The sequence below is a fragment of the Stegodyphus dumicola genome, chromosome 6 (assembly GCF_044657685.1).
Source record: "Stegodyphus dumicola isolate Sdum_Otavi_A_Nest chromosome 6, ASM4465768v1".
NCBI lineage: Eukaryota > Metazoa > Arthropoda > Arachnida > Araneae > Eresidae > Stegodyphus > Stegodyphus dumicola.
This window is the reverse complement of record NC_140773.1, coordinates 181718699-181737618: the sequence shown is the minus strand read 5'-3', so window position 1 is coordinate 181737618 and position 18920 is coordinate 181718699. Positions and strand designations below refer to the sequence as shown.

General features: G+C 32.7%; 1 long non-coding RNA gene across 1 annotated transcript in view; it reads left to right on the top strand.

Annotated features, from left to right (window-relative positions):
- Window positions 1-13931, top strand: part of LOC118206134 (uncharacterized) — a 114296-nt gene extending 100365 nt beyond the window's left edge. Inside the window, exon 3 of the long non-coding RNA XR_004761143.2 lies at window positions 13554-13931. This is a non-coding gene — a long non-coding RNA (uncharacterized LOC118206134). The remainder of the gene's footprint in view (window positions 1-13553) is intronic.
- The last annotated feature ends 4989 nt before the right edge of the window (window positions 13932-18920 follow it).

Below are 18920 nucleotides of genomic sequence, written 5' to 3'. Positions count from 1 at the left end.
CAAAGCGTAAAAAGCAAATGCGTTACGTTAAGGGTGAAATCTTAATTCAGACCGAGTTAATTTTGGTTCTCGATGCATTTTTACTCTTCTTTGATAGTTAATACTGCTGTAAAATTACTATTGGCTGTTTGAGTTTTAGTTTCTTTTACAACATCAAATTATGTAAGAGTCATATGACATGAATTAATCTCCAAATGATACAGTGCAGAAAGATTACTGTTTTTAGAATAGAGAAGGAAAATTAATTTTACGCTGCTAATTTAATCTTTTGCATATTACTTATTTTTCTTACATATATATATGTACATATATCATTCGATGGTTGTGAATCATGACTTTGGTTATTATCTTTCTATTCATTTTATTTTCAGAATTATATAAAGGTAGTTTAAAATTTTGTAAAGAGAATTTATATAAATATTTTGTAATATGTTTATAGATATTGACGTGCATTAAGAAGGACGGGCTCGTAGGCTTCTAGATATTTTAAAATTTTTATTTATTCGCATTGAGTTTTATTTAAAATTACTTTACATGCTTTCTCCGCAATTTAGTTCTGTACATTTCATCAGTGCTAATGATGTACTTCTGCTGGTTTATGTTTTTATGGAAATTTGATTTACAGTTCTATTTTTGTGTATTTTTTTTATAGGGATTCTGTATATGGATACCCGTTCTATGTACGATTCTATGTATAGATACTCCACTATGGTATAATGCTATTGGTTCTGTTTATGGGTTTTGTGCAGCGATTTTTCCAAGAGGTACCTTTATTGGATTTTTGTAAGGTACCTATTGTGTGTTTGTAAGGTACCTATTATTTGTAAGGTACCTATTATTTAAATAAGGTACCTATTGTGGATTTTTGTGTAGTGGTTTTTCAGGATTTGGCGTATGGGTGCCTGTATAGGTGTACATGCTTTTGTTTACTGGTTTTTACAAGGCATAGACCTACGGAATATCCATTTTTTTAATGGAAATTTGGCCAATGGATATGCATATAAAGTTTTGATTTTTGGCTATGGGTTTTTACTGGGATTTTGTTTATAGTGCCTACAGTTCTACAGAGATTTGGCCTACTCGTAACCGTACAGTCGTACGGGTTTCCGTTTACAGGTTTTTTACGGGTATTTCGCCTACAGGTACCTATACAGCCGTGCAGGTTTCTTTCTATGGGTTTTTACGGGTTTTCGGCCTATGGGTACCCGTACAAACGTACAGGTTTCTTTTTATGGGTTTTTACGGGTATTTGGCCTACGGGTACCCGTACAACAGTACGTGTTTCTTTCTATGGGTTTTTACGGGGATTTGGCCTACGGGTACCCGTACAACCGTACGGGTTTCTTTCTATGGGTTTTTACGGGGATTTGGCCTACGGGTACCCGTACAGTTGTACGGGTTTCTGTCTGTGGGTTTTTACGGGGATTTGGCCTACGGGTACCCACAGAGCTGTACGGGTACCCGTAGGCCAATTCCCCGTAAAAAAATTTGATGGGTTTCTACGGGGCATTTTTAGCAGGGAAATCAAGGTGCCACGTCATCTGACAGTGAATAAAGCCGTTTGCTCAAAGTAAATACATGAGGGAATTTCTGTATTACAGCGTTTGATTTAGGTGTGCAAGAACTCAAAACGATTTGTTATGGCTCCGAAGTATCATTCGGAAGAACTTGTGGGTGGCGAATCATCGGCCCTTTAGAAGAAGGGCAGACAATAAGAGCAGTAAGATGAGTGAATATTTTAAGCCAGATAGTCTGTAGTCTATGGAAACAATTTTAAAATTTGAAACTGTTGTCAAGAGCTCTGAACAAGATCGTAAAGGAATTAAAATTTGCTTTTCAAGATAGATATCTGGCAATAACTGCCCATCGTAACAGGAAGTTTATTGGTCGGCAGCTAAGTTCAGAGTTTGCGGTCGTCACCGAAACAGTTGTATTATGGTAAACTGCACACAGAAAACGAAAACAGCTTTCATGCCAAAAAACTAAGGGCACATGTTTCATTGTCTTCACAACAGAAAAGGGATCGCTTTAATTGGAGCAAAGAAAATCAGAACTGAAGTGAACAACAATGGTCCCATGTTAGCACTGAGTGAAAGACATTCCGAGTCAAATTTTAGTTTAATATTTGATTCTAAGTATATTTACATCTGCAAGGAGTCAGGAACTCGAAATCGTCTTTCAAACACTATAGAACATAGCCTTTTCTACAGTGCCTCTGTGATGGAATGGGGAGGCATATCGATAGATGGACATACGCTAATATATGTTTTCAACGGAGGATCTGTGACCGGCCACAAATGTCGGGATGAGGTCTTAGAACCTCATGGTTCTTCAGAGGTTCATGTGGATGTAACATTGTATTTATGGATGATAATGCTTGTTAACATTGAGCAAATCTTTTTGGACGAGTTCCTTGAAAGTGAAGACATTGAGCAAATACGTGGCCAGCAATACCACCTGATTTTAACCCTATAGAGAAAAGTTAGGGACTACCTTGTAAAAGCAGCTCAGCGGAGACATCCTCCTCCTAGACATACAAATTTTTCGATAATTTCATTTTTGAAGGAGTGAAACAACAAGCTAATGCCAGCTTAGGTATTGCCAGCATTAAAACGCGTTGTAATATGTGTTTTCCAATCAGGTAAGATCACATTCCATATTAAATTCGTAAGTCTTAATTTTTTTTAACTGAAGTATTTTTTCCCTTGAGCTCTCCTTGTAACAATTTACCATGTATTAATACCATTTACATTTTTCGTGCTACAGATTTATATCTTATGAAATGCTTTTAAAATTTTCTGCTTTGTATTTAAGCATTTTGATGTTGTGTACCCTTCCAATAAAATTCACATTTTCTGAGAAATCCGTGAATTCATGCATGTAAGGATAATTTTGAACATGAGTGTATATATATATGTGTGTGTGTGTGAATCTGCTTATATAGAGACACATAATAATGGAAAATGTAGCTGCTAATGTTGTACAGGTAAATAATTAAAACTGTAAAAAATAACTAGATTTGGCGGCATAGTACAATTTTAATTTTCTAATTTTAAAAATTGGAATGACTTTCAAACTTTTCGAAATGTAGTTTGGAAAATATGGAAGTTGAATTTTGTTGTCAATCATTGAAATATTAAGCCATAATACAAAAGGCTTTTGTAACTCACGTATATATAAATTATGTCTCATATCATACTAATTTCAGCGCTATAAAAAAGAGTACACATTTTATGTGATAATAAATGTCTGGCTACGGATTGAATGTATCGCAAAGTAAAAAAATAATGAAAGCAATAAGTAATTTATTTTACTAACTGCAATTAGAAAGCTAAATCGAATTAAAAGTTCAGAAACGCAAGCTCACCGGAAAGTGGGACATGGGTTCAAATCTCGGGTTGGCTGGATGGGAGTTTAACTTAAGGAAAACTGTCTCGTCCCACGTTAGCCTCCTTATGGCTAACGTGGGACGAGACAGTTTTCCTTAATAGTTTCTTCGTTCCGTTTAAGGTTTCCTTCGATCACCAGTTTTTTCAAGCTATTTCTCCCAGCAATAAAAATTCTGCTTATTTTTCATTTGTCTAAATTTATTTTGAACACACTGCAAGCCATATTTCATTCATTTTTTAATCTCATATTAAGCCCAAATGTTATCTCCTTTTAATCCCGTGATATATGATTAAGGTTTCAATACTTTTAGATTGATTATTCAGCAAAATACCCATGAATTCACTTTCAAATGCATTATCTGATTCACTTTCTGAGGCATGTTTTTCATTTTCTAAGTCGAAGATTTCTTCTATGTCTTCTTTAACCATAATTACCCTTCCTTTAAAACCTCAGATACCATATTTTGCAGTTTAATATTCTCTTGGGTAAAGTTTATCGATTTCAGATATCTGGCTACATAAAGGTGAAATAACATCTAGACCACACTGCATGTACTTATATCACCAAATACAGATATATTTTAGAACTAGAAGTTTAATCCAACTTCTCCTATAATTTAAACCTTGGCAATCAGCTTGTCTGCAATTTAACGTTATTCGCAGTTTGCAAAAATAGAAATATTTACGAAAAAGGAAACAGAACTTAGAACTTAAGTGAATATAGATAAGATAGTATAAACAAAATGAAAACTATTTTGAACACAATGCAACCCTTTTCAAGAGGAACTTAGTGTAAATATTTTTCCGATTATAGAAGTAGGCAATAGAAAGAAATAATTATTAAAGTGCGGTGAGTCCAAAAAAAATTTGTATTTGATGATTAAAATCTTAAATGTATTGGGAAATTTGCAGGGTACACCGAAATAAAAGAGTTCCATAGTTAAGAAATTTGTAGTAAAAATCAGTACTGCCTGTAATGACAGAGGATAAGCATAAACGATGCAGTAATGGGAATGGCAATAAGATCTCAGATACCATATTTTGCAGTTTAATATTCTCTTGGGTAAAGTTTATCGATTTCAAATATCTGGCTACATAAAGGTGAAATAACATCTAGACCACACTGCATGTACTTATATCACCAAATACAGATATATTTTAGAACTAGAAGTTTAATCCAACTTCTCCTATAATTTAAACCTTGGCAATCAGCTTGTCTGCAATTTAACGTTATTCGCAGTTTGTAAAAATAGAAATATTTACGAAAAAGGAAACAGAACTTAGAACTTAAGTGAACATAGATAAGATAGTATAAACAAAATGAAAACTATTTTGAACACAATGCAACCCTTTTCAAGAGGAACTTAGTGTAAATATTTTTCCGATTATAGAAGAAGGCAATAGAAAGAAATAATTATTAAAGTGCGGTGAGTCCAAAAAAAATTTGTATTTGATGATTAAAATCTTAAATGTATTGGGAAATTTGCAGGGTACACCGAAATAAAAGAGTTTCATAGTTAAGAAATTTGTAGTAAAAATCAGTACTGCCTGTAATGACAGAGGATAAGCATAAACGATGCAGTAATGGGAATGGCAATAAGAAATGAAATTCTCAGCATAAAGAAATTCAAGCGCGAGCTGAAATGTCTCGCAAATATTCAATTCAAAACTTGATTTAAACACCAGTTTTCGACAGAGAAGATTGCCAATTTTTTCTCTAAACTCATGCTACTATTTACAAATTTAATTATTGCTGGCAGTAAGAAAGGTTACCAGACAGCAGTTAAGAAGAAATAAATCTTTTTCACAAGGCTTTCCACTCGCCCTTTTCTTTTACAGTAATTAAATCAGCAAACTTCTTTCGCTTCCAAGAGCGGAAAGGACACAGCAAAATAAAAACTGAAATGTTAGCTCAAATGTAAAATAAACCATTACATAATTCGCTACAAAATATGCTCTTTATAGCGATAATTAATTGAGAAAGAAGTAAAAAAAGAAAAGAAGAAACTAGAAATCTGATAAAGACGAGTGTGATAACGGAGTGCTATTGTTCTTTTGAGTGCAAATTAACACAGATGCACGTACTTACTTAATTCGAGCTTGTTTGAGTAATAATTTATTGCTTACGCAGGATGTCACAGGAAGAAAAGAAAAAATTTTCCTTCATGCTTAAAGTACATTGTTGATTACGTGAAGCCTGATGTCTCTCAGGCACAAAAAGAATCTTATTATACGTATTTCGCGGGAATCAGACGAAGTGGTTTTAAATCAAAAATGGGCATTATTTGAAATATAAAATGGCGGCAGAAACCATGTGCCATAACGAACCATTCTAAAATAATAAGAAGACCTCTATGTATGTATAGTAGATAAACATAATATATCGAGGAATTTCCCGCATCTTAAATTATCTTTAGAGATGACGCTGTAAAGTAATGAAATAGAATAAAACTAATTCATACAACAAAGGCTCACATAAACTTCGAAACTCACTTTTGGAATGTTACACAGGCTACATAGGCCCTACAGAGAACATAGCCATACAGAGGCTGTTCGCACAGTTTTATACAGGATTTTCATTTTATTTAAAGAAATACTTTACCTAAAAATTTGAGTTTTAAATGTTCTATCTGATAACTTTTATTCTTCACTATCGTTTTACCCAGTAATTTCCAAGACACTAAAACCTTTTATAGTATCAGAAGAGGTACTTTATACCAGTGTTCCCCAACCTTTTTTTCACCGCGGACCGGTCAACGTTTGATAATTTTACAGCGGCCCGCTGGGGAAGGCGCTGATTGCTTATATTTTAGATTATTAGTCCAAAGGGGCTTCGTCCCTGAAGGACTATTGTTTTCGTTCTGCGACTTTTTGTTGAATCACTATAAATGTCCATTTCACTTTTCAAAGTGTTGCCACTAAATGTTAGAGTCTTGAATTATATTTGAAGAAATTATACAATGAAAAATCTGCATAAATGTATGTATATTTCTCGCATTTTGATAAAACAACGAAACATAGAGCCATCGAATTTTGAATCACGTAATCCTCCTACGAATATGGGCATGTGGAAGACAAAATTTGAAATTTGGAACTTGTTCTATTATCGATTTCATTTTTTATAAAACTTTAACGAATTTTTGATTAACAAATTCAAGGATTTCAAAGCGAGCAATGGCAACACTGTATGGGGGAAAAAACCTTTTTATTTCCAGGGCGCGGAACTGTGTATTGGAAATTCTAAAGATATACTCATTTTAAAATCATTTTGCGACATTGCTATTGAACTGAATTGTATGGTTTAAGTGTAGAGAACATAATATTTAATAAATAAAGGTAACACACAAAACTTAAAAAAACGCCCCTTTGGACGTAATTTAAAATCTGAAACTTTTCAGATTTTTTTGGATTTATTAATTTTAATTTAATTGTATTTAAACATGCCTTCAAAATAAAATACAGTTACACCAAAAAAAAAAAAAAATACGAAATGATTTAACATTTTACCTTATTAGAACCTTAAATGAATGAGAACCCTGAACTTGTTCTTTGCAATGAGACGGCTCCATCTGGAGGTAATCGGAGATAATGACTTCCGAAGTGTGTTGCTTATGTATAGTTTATTCCGTTGTTTTGTTTTGGTTGCTGTTACTGCAGAAAACCCCGCTTGACACAGATAGGTTGTCGGAAATGGCAATAGGGATTTAAGTGCTGTGGTGACAATCTCAGGGTAATCTGCCGTGAATTCAATCCAGAACACCGACAGAGTTGTCGTCTCGAACGTAGTTTTAAGACCATCATTTGCAATCTCCAGTAGTTGATCTTCTTCTTGCACAGGAACGTTAGATTTGTCTGATTTGTCGACAAATCGGTCCATTCCTTACCAGTTCGTGGGTATTTTGTGGTTGGAAAGTAGCGTTCGAACCCTTTTAAAAGCAAAGATCATGCACCAACTGGGAGATTAAATGTTCGGGCTCATTCTCGCCTAAAATCCCTGCTAATGTCGAAAATGCCTCTGTTCACGCGCCGTTCCCACAACTCCAGTTTGGCTTTAAATGTAACTGCTTAGTCTGCCAACTTGAAAACAGTTGTCATTTTCCCCTGAAGGCACAGATTGAGTTCATTTAGCAGGTTGAATATGTCACACAGGTAAGCCAGTTTGGCGACCCATACCTTGTCACTGAAATGTGCTACCAGCGGTGACTTCTTTTCTAAGAGAAATCTTTGCAATGGCTCTCGCAATTCGAATACTCTGAGTAGCGATTTTCCTCTGGATAACCATCTTGTTTCTGTGTATAATAGAAGGCATCTGTACTCTGCGTCCATCTCCTCAAATAGCTGCTCAAACAGGCGCGCGTTAAGAGCTTGTGCTTTGATATAGTTAATAACTTTAACGACATACGCAGTTAATCAATACGCAGTTAAATTCCGATTACATTTTTCGGCTTGCTAGCACTTCCCTGTGAATGAGACAATGTATACCTTCACCCTCAGGTGCAACTTCCTTAATCCGAGTAGTTAAACCAGACAGTCGTCCAGTCATGGCAGCAGCTCCGTCTGCACAAAAGGACCATTTTAGTTGTCCTGATATATAACCATCCAGTGACTTGAACAGTTCTACTCCTGTGGTATTGATTGGGAAAGATAGTGCACATAACAAATCCTCATGAACATCCTCCTGATATAGATATCGCACATAAACAAACAGTATTGCCTTGTTGTCGATATCTGTAGATTCGTCAATCTGGAGCGATGCATTAATCCTCTCCAACAACTGAGCCTCAATGTCTTCAGCTATTTCCTTAATGCGCCTAGTCACAGTGCTAGCCGACAAAGGTACATGTGCTATCTTTTCCATACCAGCCTCTCCTAGAAGTTCACGGCAAATGTCTTTAGTGGCGGGCAAGATTAATTCTTAACCGACAGTGAATGGCATTTTAGCTTTAGCAATACGGTTAGCCACCAAATATGATGCTTCTCAGTGCATTATCCTTTATTGATGTGGTGGCCCTCATAAATTTCTTCTGTCCTTCGTGTTCCCGTTTATGTCTTTCAAAATACTCCAGAGACTTATCTTTTAATCCAGGTTGCTCGGCGTTCAAGTGGCGAAGAAGTTTTGAAGGTTTCATTCCGTCATTAGAGAGCTGGTCGCCGCAAACTATGCAGAGCGGTTTTGGTTTGTGAGAATCACCTCTTCCGATAAAACCATATTTCAAGTAGGACTCATGGTATTGTATGTTAAAAGTTACATGTTTCTTTGTTTTTCCCAAGGAAACTTTCTAATGACGTCTGTTTCGTACTCATGTTTCCTAATTTGTGGGTTAAAGTTGAGTAAACACAATGCACACGTACACCAAGCACTGTTAAACACGAGAAAGTTCATTTAAAAAAGTCTGATTTTAATTGCAGAGGAAACTAAATTATTTTAAACAAAACCGCATAAAGCACACAAAACAGTAGAGAATAATCATGGTCAAGTTTTCTTTGGGCGACTAAATGTCGGATGAGTCAGCTTCTCTTTATAGAAGCCTTACTACACTCGTTGTGTGTGACGTCACGATCGAGAGAGAAGACGAGGAAGTTCATTATTAGTTCTAATGTAAATCTCGCGCCCAACTTTCGTGTTTTATTTATGAGATTTATAGTTTTGATGATTGATTTTTTTATTAAAACTAATTGAAAGAGAAAATAGTTGCGATGTTATTCTTTTTTTTTACTTTTTAAAACATTAAAACAATTATGTCACTACCTTCGGGGGCCTCTTTTTTAAAATAAATAAAATTTTAATGAAACAGATGTTTTTAATTTGAGTTATAAACCTAGGAATTTAAATTCAGTTTCAATGAAATGGGCAGCCCGCGGCCCGGTACCATTTGATCCACGGATCGGTCCGGTCCGCGGACCGGGGGTTGGGGACCACTTCTTTATAACATTCCTCTTGAACAACTTTCCGATGTCCACATAGAGTTGTAGGTTGACAATTAAATAATAAGCTTTTTAAAAGTACAAAAGTGCTAAAAACTATGGGAGATATATCAGGGGATTTAGTAAGGATATGAATGAATTGGTATGGCCTTGATACACGCTTCGTGTTTCACTTTTTCTAGGAAATTAATAGTGGATTTTGACGTGTGGCTGCTAGTTTTGTCTTGATGCAATTCTACTGATTTAGGGCACTGTGGGTAAATAGAAGGTATTTCATATTTGAAATTTGGGTATACAATATGTTCCTTATAATAAGTTGAATTGTTTTTAATACGTTCCTTCATTCTCTTTATTTTTAATTTGCCGTTACAGGAAAAACAAGCAACAATCATAAATCCCTTTGAAAAACTTTCTTTAAATTCTTTGAACCACGTGTTAAGATTTTTTCTCCTCTTCGATTATAATAAATGCATTTATTTTTGTTGCAGTCATTTAAATAACTCGAGATTCATCTATTCTGTTCCTTTTTTCCCTTTATGTCCCGCTCAGCATTTCTCATAAAGAAATCTGCAGCGCATTCTGAGTTTTATACATTATGTCGTGGAGAAAGAGAGTGCACATTACATTCTTTCGCTTTTCACGATTCAAATCAGAATTTATCACTTTTTTTATAATTAACACTGAGAATTTTAATGATTTTGCAACTATTCTTTGACTTTGTGAATTTGTTTTAACATTAAAGATTTTACCGTTGCAACATTCGAAACATTCCGTTTTTTACTTGGATATGTATTTGGAATAAATTTTCCACTTAATGCCACTCTGACGTTTTCCCTCTCTTGTTGGCAATATTATCTATCGTAGCTTTAGATATCGGAAAAACACGGCTTTCATATTGTTTTTCAATAACAAGATACGAATAACTTTCTTCAGAGCGCAAACGTACCCTTCCATCCATTACTTCTTTAAAAGCTCCATTTTGCATGAAAATAAAATTATCAAGTAGCAAACGAAAATTTATATTTTCAAAAATATAGATGCAGTTATAACAAAAATTACCAATAAGAGTTTTTTTTAATAGCGAAGCAAAATCTTCTAAAAAATGTACGGACATCTTCTGTGAGAACGGATTAAAAATGATTGACTGAATATAGACTGTTTTAGATTATTTAAGATTTTCAAAGAAACAAAGTACAAGAGAAGAAAAACTTTAAAATTTTGCCTAAAACACCTCTAGAGGTATTTCTAATTGATTAGAACAACGTCGTGATTATAATAAGATTTTACTATATCTTTCTTACTACCTGAATAAAAATAATGATTATCTTTACTAACGCCATTGGCCGTCAGCTGACCTGCTCGAGATCATCTCAGTGCTTGTGAGCTGCAAATATTGCCGTATGCCAAGTACTATGTAAGCATGTAGTAAGTAGTAGTATAAGTACTCCGAGACCATCTATGGAAAATGATGAAATGTTATTATACTGGAATACGAGAAAGAATAATTATACGTGTTGTCACTATATTATAGTTTGCATTTCCCAGTAGAATTTCTCAATTCCATAATTTTAGCCTACAGAATGTGGTTAAGATAGCTGCGAATCAGACATTTTCTATGTATATATCCAGCTTGACTCTGTGTTTGCAAAGTGTTCTTCAGAAATATATTGATGTATATGATCTACATTCTTACAAGTATCCTGTCATTCTATGTCAGAATAATTCTTGTCAAGTACTTGTTGCCAGAGATTGACCTGTGACCTCTTTGGAAGAAAATTAAAACTGGGTACCACTGGTAAATAAATGAATTGAGACGTCAGAAATTAAACTAGAAATCTATTAAACGTTTATTAAATACCAGTCGCTTTAAGTCTTATTACCGCTAACTTCTTTCTTCTAGAACACAGTAGTAATCATTCGAAGTTTTACAGTATGAACTTGTTCGGCAGCAGTTTAAACGTCTCTGGGTAGTTGATATTCTAGTGAGTTGAGCCCTGATGTTTTTCCTTTAGTTAATATTAGATTAATTGGATATGGCAAATCTCACGAGGGATATCTACCTAAGGGAAAATATGCCTCCGTGAAAGACTTCCAAAAGGAAACACATGAGGAAACCATGAAAATCCCTTTCACCAGGGATCGTTTCAGCCATCGGATCGAAAAGTTGAAATCCTAGCATTCAACGGTTGAAATCATTAAACCATTGAAAGAGGTTATATTTTAGTTGTCTCTCAGCTTTCGATCAGAGAAATAAATTAAGAATCTGCCAAGCAAAGAAAGCATGTCCGATAAAACGTTAGGGTGTTTAAAGGAGAGGACCTATTTAGAGATTGTATTACTCACATATTCGTTTACAGAATTCTCGATGAGAAATGTTACTTAGTGTTTTATCAGATTTGCTAACCACTAAAATCTAATGTGTTTATTTCAAAAATTTGCTGTTTCTGCCTGTAAAAGAAAACTGCAGGCACTATAAAATAAAATTTGAAGTATGTTTGTTTACTTGCATTTGTTGACCAGATTGCGAAGGCGAGCAGGAACCAGAACCGAAGTGATGAAATAGTGCCTGCAAAGTTAGTTTATTTGCCTACCCTAATAAACAGCTAGGAATACACCTTTACAGGGAAGCAACGCAAAGTCCGGTTTCAGAATTTGAACAAATTTTATTGGTAAAGTAATGGAGTCGTTTCTCAAAATTTACTACAACTATAGAAAAGTTCTGTGTAACAGTGTGACCGACTAAAGCAGGTCGACTAATTACTAGATTTTATTTATCGACAAATACGAGAAAATTTACTTCTAAAAAATCGCCGGTTTATAACTATTGTACTCAACGTTTTTCAGCTTCAAATGGTTTAAACATAGGAATTTTGAACATGAAGTTAACCAGGCTTCTATCTTCCAAAGAACTAAATCCACCTATTGATATTTATTGACATAACTGACATTACCTTTCTTTGAATGGTATTAAGTGAAGCTTATGTGCTCTTTATAGCATGTCAAATTATCTGCCGATATTTGCTCTTTGCAGTTCGCCTTCTGGAGCCAGAACTTCTGTATAGCTGTTTTATTATCTCTTCTGATAGTAACATTCAGCGGTTAAAGTGTTAATATGTACTTGCCATTTGATATTCCAAAAGTACCAACCACTTGCAGCAGGCGTATGATAAAATCCTTTCAAAATCTCCCATGTTAATTCACTGTTTCCAGTGTGTAAGCAAAGCTTCTTCTGTTCACATAGTAATTAACGTGTACAGTCATTATGTTACTTTGAAATCGAAAATGTGAATAATGTGCAATGCCCTTGCCCGGACTCGAACCTAGACCTCTCGAATATGCACCGAATGTGCTAACCGTTACACCATGAAGGCATCCTAGAAAGAGGGAGAAAATATATATTTCCCTCTTAAAAGACGACTGCGAATAAGGGGTTCCAATCGCCAAATACTGGTTGTGAAGAATCATTATTCATCATCTTTTACTAGTTCGGGCCCACTGTAGAGGCATTAGGCTTTTTTTACGCAGAAGATAAATGAGCAATGCCCTCGCCAGGTCTCGAACCTGAACCTTTTGAATACGCGTCGAGTGTGCTATCCGTTACACTATGAAGACATGCTGGAAGGATGGAGAAGATACCGTACTTGCTAGGCGTTCAAACCGAACTTATAAAGGATTTTGCTGACCTAGTATGATGTTATAACCATTAGAAATGGGAAGTTTAGCATGTAAGTTGTTTATTTAAACAGGATACCTTATCTTAAATATTCATTAACTACGAAAATATCAGAAGCTTGTTGTAAATCTTTGTACTGAATTAAAACTACCGAGCTGATTCAGCAAGTACTAACTTGGTTCACATTTGACGTTATCCATGCAGGCATAAAATAAAATAACTACTGTAAAAATAGAGATTCTTTTATGACAAAATCTTAACTGAAAGCAAGCGTAATTTCAGTATTGTTCAATGATTTTTATCACTTAAAAATGAGGATTATATATTCAACTAAAATTTTAAATTTTTTGTTCCTTCGGAAAATTATCTAATTTTTATGCGAAATAAATAGTTTACTTGAAACAATAAGCTAAGTATTAATTTGATAGGGCAATAAAAACAGTTGCATATATTTTAAGCATATAATTATTCGCAAAAGTGTTATTATTTGAGATTATATAGTCAATATCATAATTTTGAGTATCCCATTTTACAGCGCTAAAATTATCATAATTTTCCGTTCTAAGATGCTCAAGATTTCTTTACGTGTATTCTTTCTCGTTATTTGAAACTCAAGCACATCAACTGTTTAGTTGAATAGCAGTGGAAAAAAGGTCGTTGAAGTGTCAAGAATCACCATCATCCATCTTGCGGAGAAAGAAAAAAAATCTGGCCTAAGGTTTAGTCAACTTAAGCACCGAAGGATATCGATTGATAGATGGAACGTGTTGGATAAATTTATGAAAGCACTGGAAAACTTCGACAATGAAAAATAATTAAGTTTACCTATGATGTAACTGTGAAAAAATTTTTTTTGGTGAATATTTATTCTCGAAACTAATATTTAATCTAACTAGTTCACAATAAAAATGTGCTTAAGTATTTTTAAAGTAAACTATTGCATTTCAATTTCTTTTCAATAATAAAATTTTGCCAATACAGAAAAGGAAATCATTTTATACTAATAAGGACTAAATAAACTTTATGTTGTTAGAGATTAGATAGTCTAATTTAGAATGAATATATAATGAAATCTACAAATGCAAGACATTAAAAAAACTTTAGAGAATTTGAATAAACTTGGAAATAAATCTTTATATCATGATAGTTTACATGGTAGTAATTCACTGCATAAAAATTAAAATATTTGTATGACATATAAATTTGCTATTGATATAGATGTTGACGTTAAGTTTAGCAGATTTTATTAGAGCATGTTAGGGACTTAACGCTGCGTCTTAAATCTCAGGAAATACTGGAGGAGATCTTAAAACAACTATCAAATAAATTTAAACGTTGATAAAATAGTCTAAGAGTACACAGCAAAATAAGAAAGCTATAAGCTGACTCAGTTAATTTTGCGGTATGTAAGTTTAAAGTATCGTCTTCGAAAGAATTCAAAAGCCAGATTAATCGTTTTTAGATTTAGCTGTCGAATTTCTAACAGAGCGGCGAGAACACCACAAACTCTCTCTAAAAGAGTCAAAACCTTCAGTTTATTTGCTCTAAAACCTAATTTGCATTCACGTGAGAAAGATGGAAAGAAGTTATAGTAAAGATCAAAATCATAATAATTGTTTAATTAACATATGAACCATACAACAATTTTAAATTATTCAGTTTCAAACAAAGTGCATTAAAATGTACATACATACGGAAAAATGATTACGTCGTGCCATTTCCTTTAATTTACGTACTTCAGTTAATTATTTGATTTTGAGACATGGATGGTTTCTGTGGACTTTGGATATAAATGCAATCATATTTAAAGATTTTGTTTCAAATCGTAATCTCTACATATTGTTGCGTGCGTACGGGTTCGTTATGAAATGAATGCACAAGTCCGATGAAAAATGAACAAAAATTTATTATGATCACAACAAAAATGCTTAAATTTTCTCAAATTATCATGCAGTATTACAATATCTCACAGTAGTTATCTTTGAACTACTCAAAAATGTCCAATTCAACGTAATTCAAAACAGCTAAAGAAAGCTAATCCGCTACAATCAACAAGAGCAGTTTTCTAAACAACAACAAACTAAGCAACTCCTACGAACTGAGATGTTTTCCTCCTTTTATAAGATTTTAAAATCACGCGCGAGAATTTTCTAGTACTTTCTAGAAATCAAAAAGACATATTTATTTATTTAATTTTAAATGCACGTGCTCTTGTATTTTTAATTTTCCGGCTTAGCTTTCTTCTTTTAATATTCGTCACGCGCTGCACTGCGAGGGAAATAAAACCATTTAATTTATAATTGAAATTATTAGCTTTTTAAATACCAAATTCGTAACAATATAATAAAACAAAGAGTTTGTCTGTGTGTGTGTCTGTGTGTGTGTTCGCGCTGCGCGTAAGCTAATAGACCCACGGTTACGAAATTTGGTACGTAGGTGCATCTAGACAAGAGCCAGTGCACCTCGAAGTGATTTTTTCGAATTCGAATTTTTTTTATTTTATGTTTTGTGACGAAATCACGTCATTTTGAGACGTAATGGGTTATAGGAAAGCGAGATTTTACTCTACACACTCCATTTTCACATCGTCACGAAACGTAGGCACTTAGCTATTTTACAAACTTAAAATAAATTTCGTGTCTCAATAAATCGATTAAATACGAACTTATTTAACAAAGTGAGCTTAACACCTTTTCAACGGGATGTTTTCTAAAAAAGTTTATTTTTAAAAATATACCGTTTATTTTTTGGATTTTTGGACACGTTAAACTTTCATCCTTGCGACTGCTTTTACAAAAAGAATTTTGGAAAAATGATAATATTTTGTATTTTTAAAAAACTTTTTAAATGAAGCTTCCGAGTACACTTCTCACATCTCACATCTTTAAAAATGTGGTTTTGGCAACAATTTTTCTTTCTCATTGTTGTTGATAGATTTTTGATGAAATCGCAGCATTTTGAATAGTTTCATTCTTTTAGAAATATGGGTTTGGCAACAATTTTTCATCATATTTCTTATGTCACTGTTTTTGAGATTATCAGATTTCGTTGTCATTTTTTTAATATATATAATACATTTTGATTGATATTTTTTTGATGAAGTTGCCCTGCAGAGTAAAATTCTGCGTGGAATTTTTTTTTTTTTTAGTTTCTTTTATGTTAATTTTTGCTTATTTCACTGTTTGTAAGATATTGAAAAGTTTTGCATGATTTGTTTTCTTAAACGGAAAGTTGGTTAATTTTTTAATTAGGATAATTAATATTTGTATTATGGGATATAGCTTATTTCACTGTAATTTTTTTCTCTTGAAAATATAAGATAAACTATCATTGGTGCTACTTTGGTAGACGGTTGCACGGATTTTGGCGATTTTTCTTTTGGCGAGTAATACAACTTATGGTAAACCCATTGCTGGATAAGTTATTTATGGTAACCGATACTTTGTTGTCATTTTATTAAAAAAATAATGCGTTTTATTATGCATAACTTCCGTGTTTTAAATATTATTTACGGCTTCTAAATATTAAAAATGAATTTAATTTTACATTTTTATTTGAAATAAAAATTTTGTTTATAATATTTTATATAATTTTATGTTGTGGATGATGTAATCAATGACGTCACCTTACTTAAAAAGTAATTGGTTTTATTAATATCTATAAATTTAATCAAATGTTTTAAACATTATTTATGGCTGTTAAATATTAAAATACAATTTAATTTTGCATTTGCTTTAAAAATGATTTTATTATGAATGATTATTTAAATAATTTTAATTTTATGCGTGATGTAATCAGATCCCTGATTGGTTACTGAATATTTGTGCATTACCGCGCCATTTTAAAATTTTATTATTCATCTTTTCAAATTCCTCAGATTTCAAATGGAATGGATATCTCCGTTTCGAAGATGAATGTTGTTATTGGTAATTGCCAAGAATTATTGGTATTGAAATAAAAAAATTGCCCTTTGAGACCTTATTTTGGCCAACCTGTCTTTCCTAATCAAAGATTTATTTATAAATTGTTAATAGCGTCAGAGGAAATTTATTTTAAATTTTTGGAGGAAACCTCGCTAATTGCTTCTTCAATGAAGTGCGAGATATGTGGATAACAGATGAAGATGGTTAAAAGTGCCGATTCAATTATGATTTCGATTTTTTTGCGGTACTTATCAATAAACAAGAGGTTAAATTACTCAAAAAAATGTAAGTACATATTTTTCTTTTATTTTATAATTGTATACTTCAATTTTTGTTAAAAAAATTAATACACTATTTTCAAAAATTGCTGAGATAATTATTGTCACATATGTTTTAATGCTAATTATATTTTATATAACGTATTTTAAAGTATTTGAATTTAATAATATTCTAATTCTTTTAAATGTTGGTAGGATGGTTTTTAATTCGATATTCATTTTCAGTAATATTTTAATCTAATTAACGTTGGCACATTGTTTTTATAGCGGTTTTATAGAACTCCGTAAAGACGTTCAAAAAAGAGAACGCCTTTACGGAGTTCTCTTTTTTGCTATATGAAAGTAATAATAGCCTTACTTTAGTATTTTATATTCATAGTAAATGTATTTATTTACACTTGCCTGCCATCTTAAAAAACGACATTTTCAACAAAAAATTAATTCATTACTTTTAACGATATTTATTTATTTATTTATTTATTTTTTTTAAGTTTCGAATACTTTACTATGCGTAAAAACAGCGTTTTTCAAGATGGCTGACGATTGTAAAAATCGCGCCAACAATTACAACGTAAATCGCAAAAATCCGTGCAACCGTCTACCAAAGTAGCACCCTATCATTAATTATACTTTGATTTTCAGAATTTTTTGTTTTTTATATTCTTTTATGTTATTTATTGCTTATTTCACTGTTTTTAAGGTATTGAAAAGATTTGAGTGATTTTTTTAGGAAACAAAGTTCATAACTTCCTTTATACCATTTCAGTTCTTAAGATTTTGTAAAGGGAAGTTGGTTAATTTATTTGTTAGGATAATTAATATTTGTATTAAGGGATATTTCTTATTTCATTGTAATTTTGTTATACGTAACAACTTTTTTTATGAAGTTGTTCTGCAGAGTAAAATTCTACGCAGCTTTTAAATTTAACGTTTGGTTTTCCCTTCAGCCATTTTTCCGGTACATTTAAAAGCCAGACGAAGGCAGCAGCGAAGCTGCTAGTATTTAATATTAAATAAATGTTTCTAATCTACGGATTTATTACTCCAAACAAAATTAAAATATGAATTCTTTGAGGTAGTTCATTAACAGCCCTTGTAATTTAAGAGGCGATAGCACTAATTTTGATAAATTCCCAAAGAATATTCATTTTTAACAATTAACCTTATATATAATACGGATATTAAAATTAGGACGGCAGCGATAGCAGAAAGCCGAATAATTATAAACTTATCTGAACTGGCAGGAACTAAGGTAACGTGCTACCGAAGGCAGAAACATGCTGTGGCTTACAATCCAAAATTTTAGTTTAAATACTATCTAGCTGATTTACATTTTGGTGAGGAAAGTGAAAGCAGAAGTTATAGTAGACTAATATCATAAATAACTGTATAGTTTCAAATAATAACCTTACAAATTATGCAAAGTTGAACGGGAGTTAAGTAACTATAAACATTTTCTTGGTGAAGAAGTTTTCTTTCTACATTTAAAGACCAGGACCATTGATTATAATATCTGAGATAATGTTATGATTTCAGGTTCTTGAATTTAAATTAAGCTTAAATGTTGTGATTAAATGAAACATAGACTATTTTTAGTTAGCCATTTGTATTGATATTTGTATTGTTTAGCCATTTGTGTTGATTTAAAAGTAGCTACGTTCACGAAACTTATTTTTTAAATTTTATTATTGAATATTCAACATGACATAATAGCATTAATTTTAAGAACTGC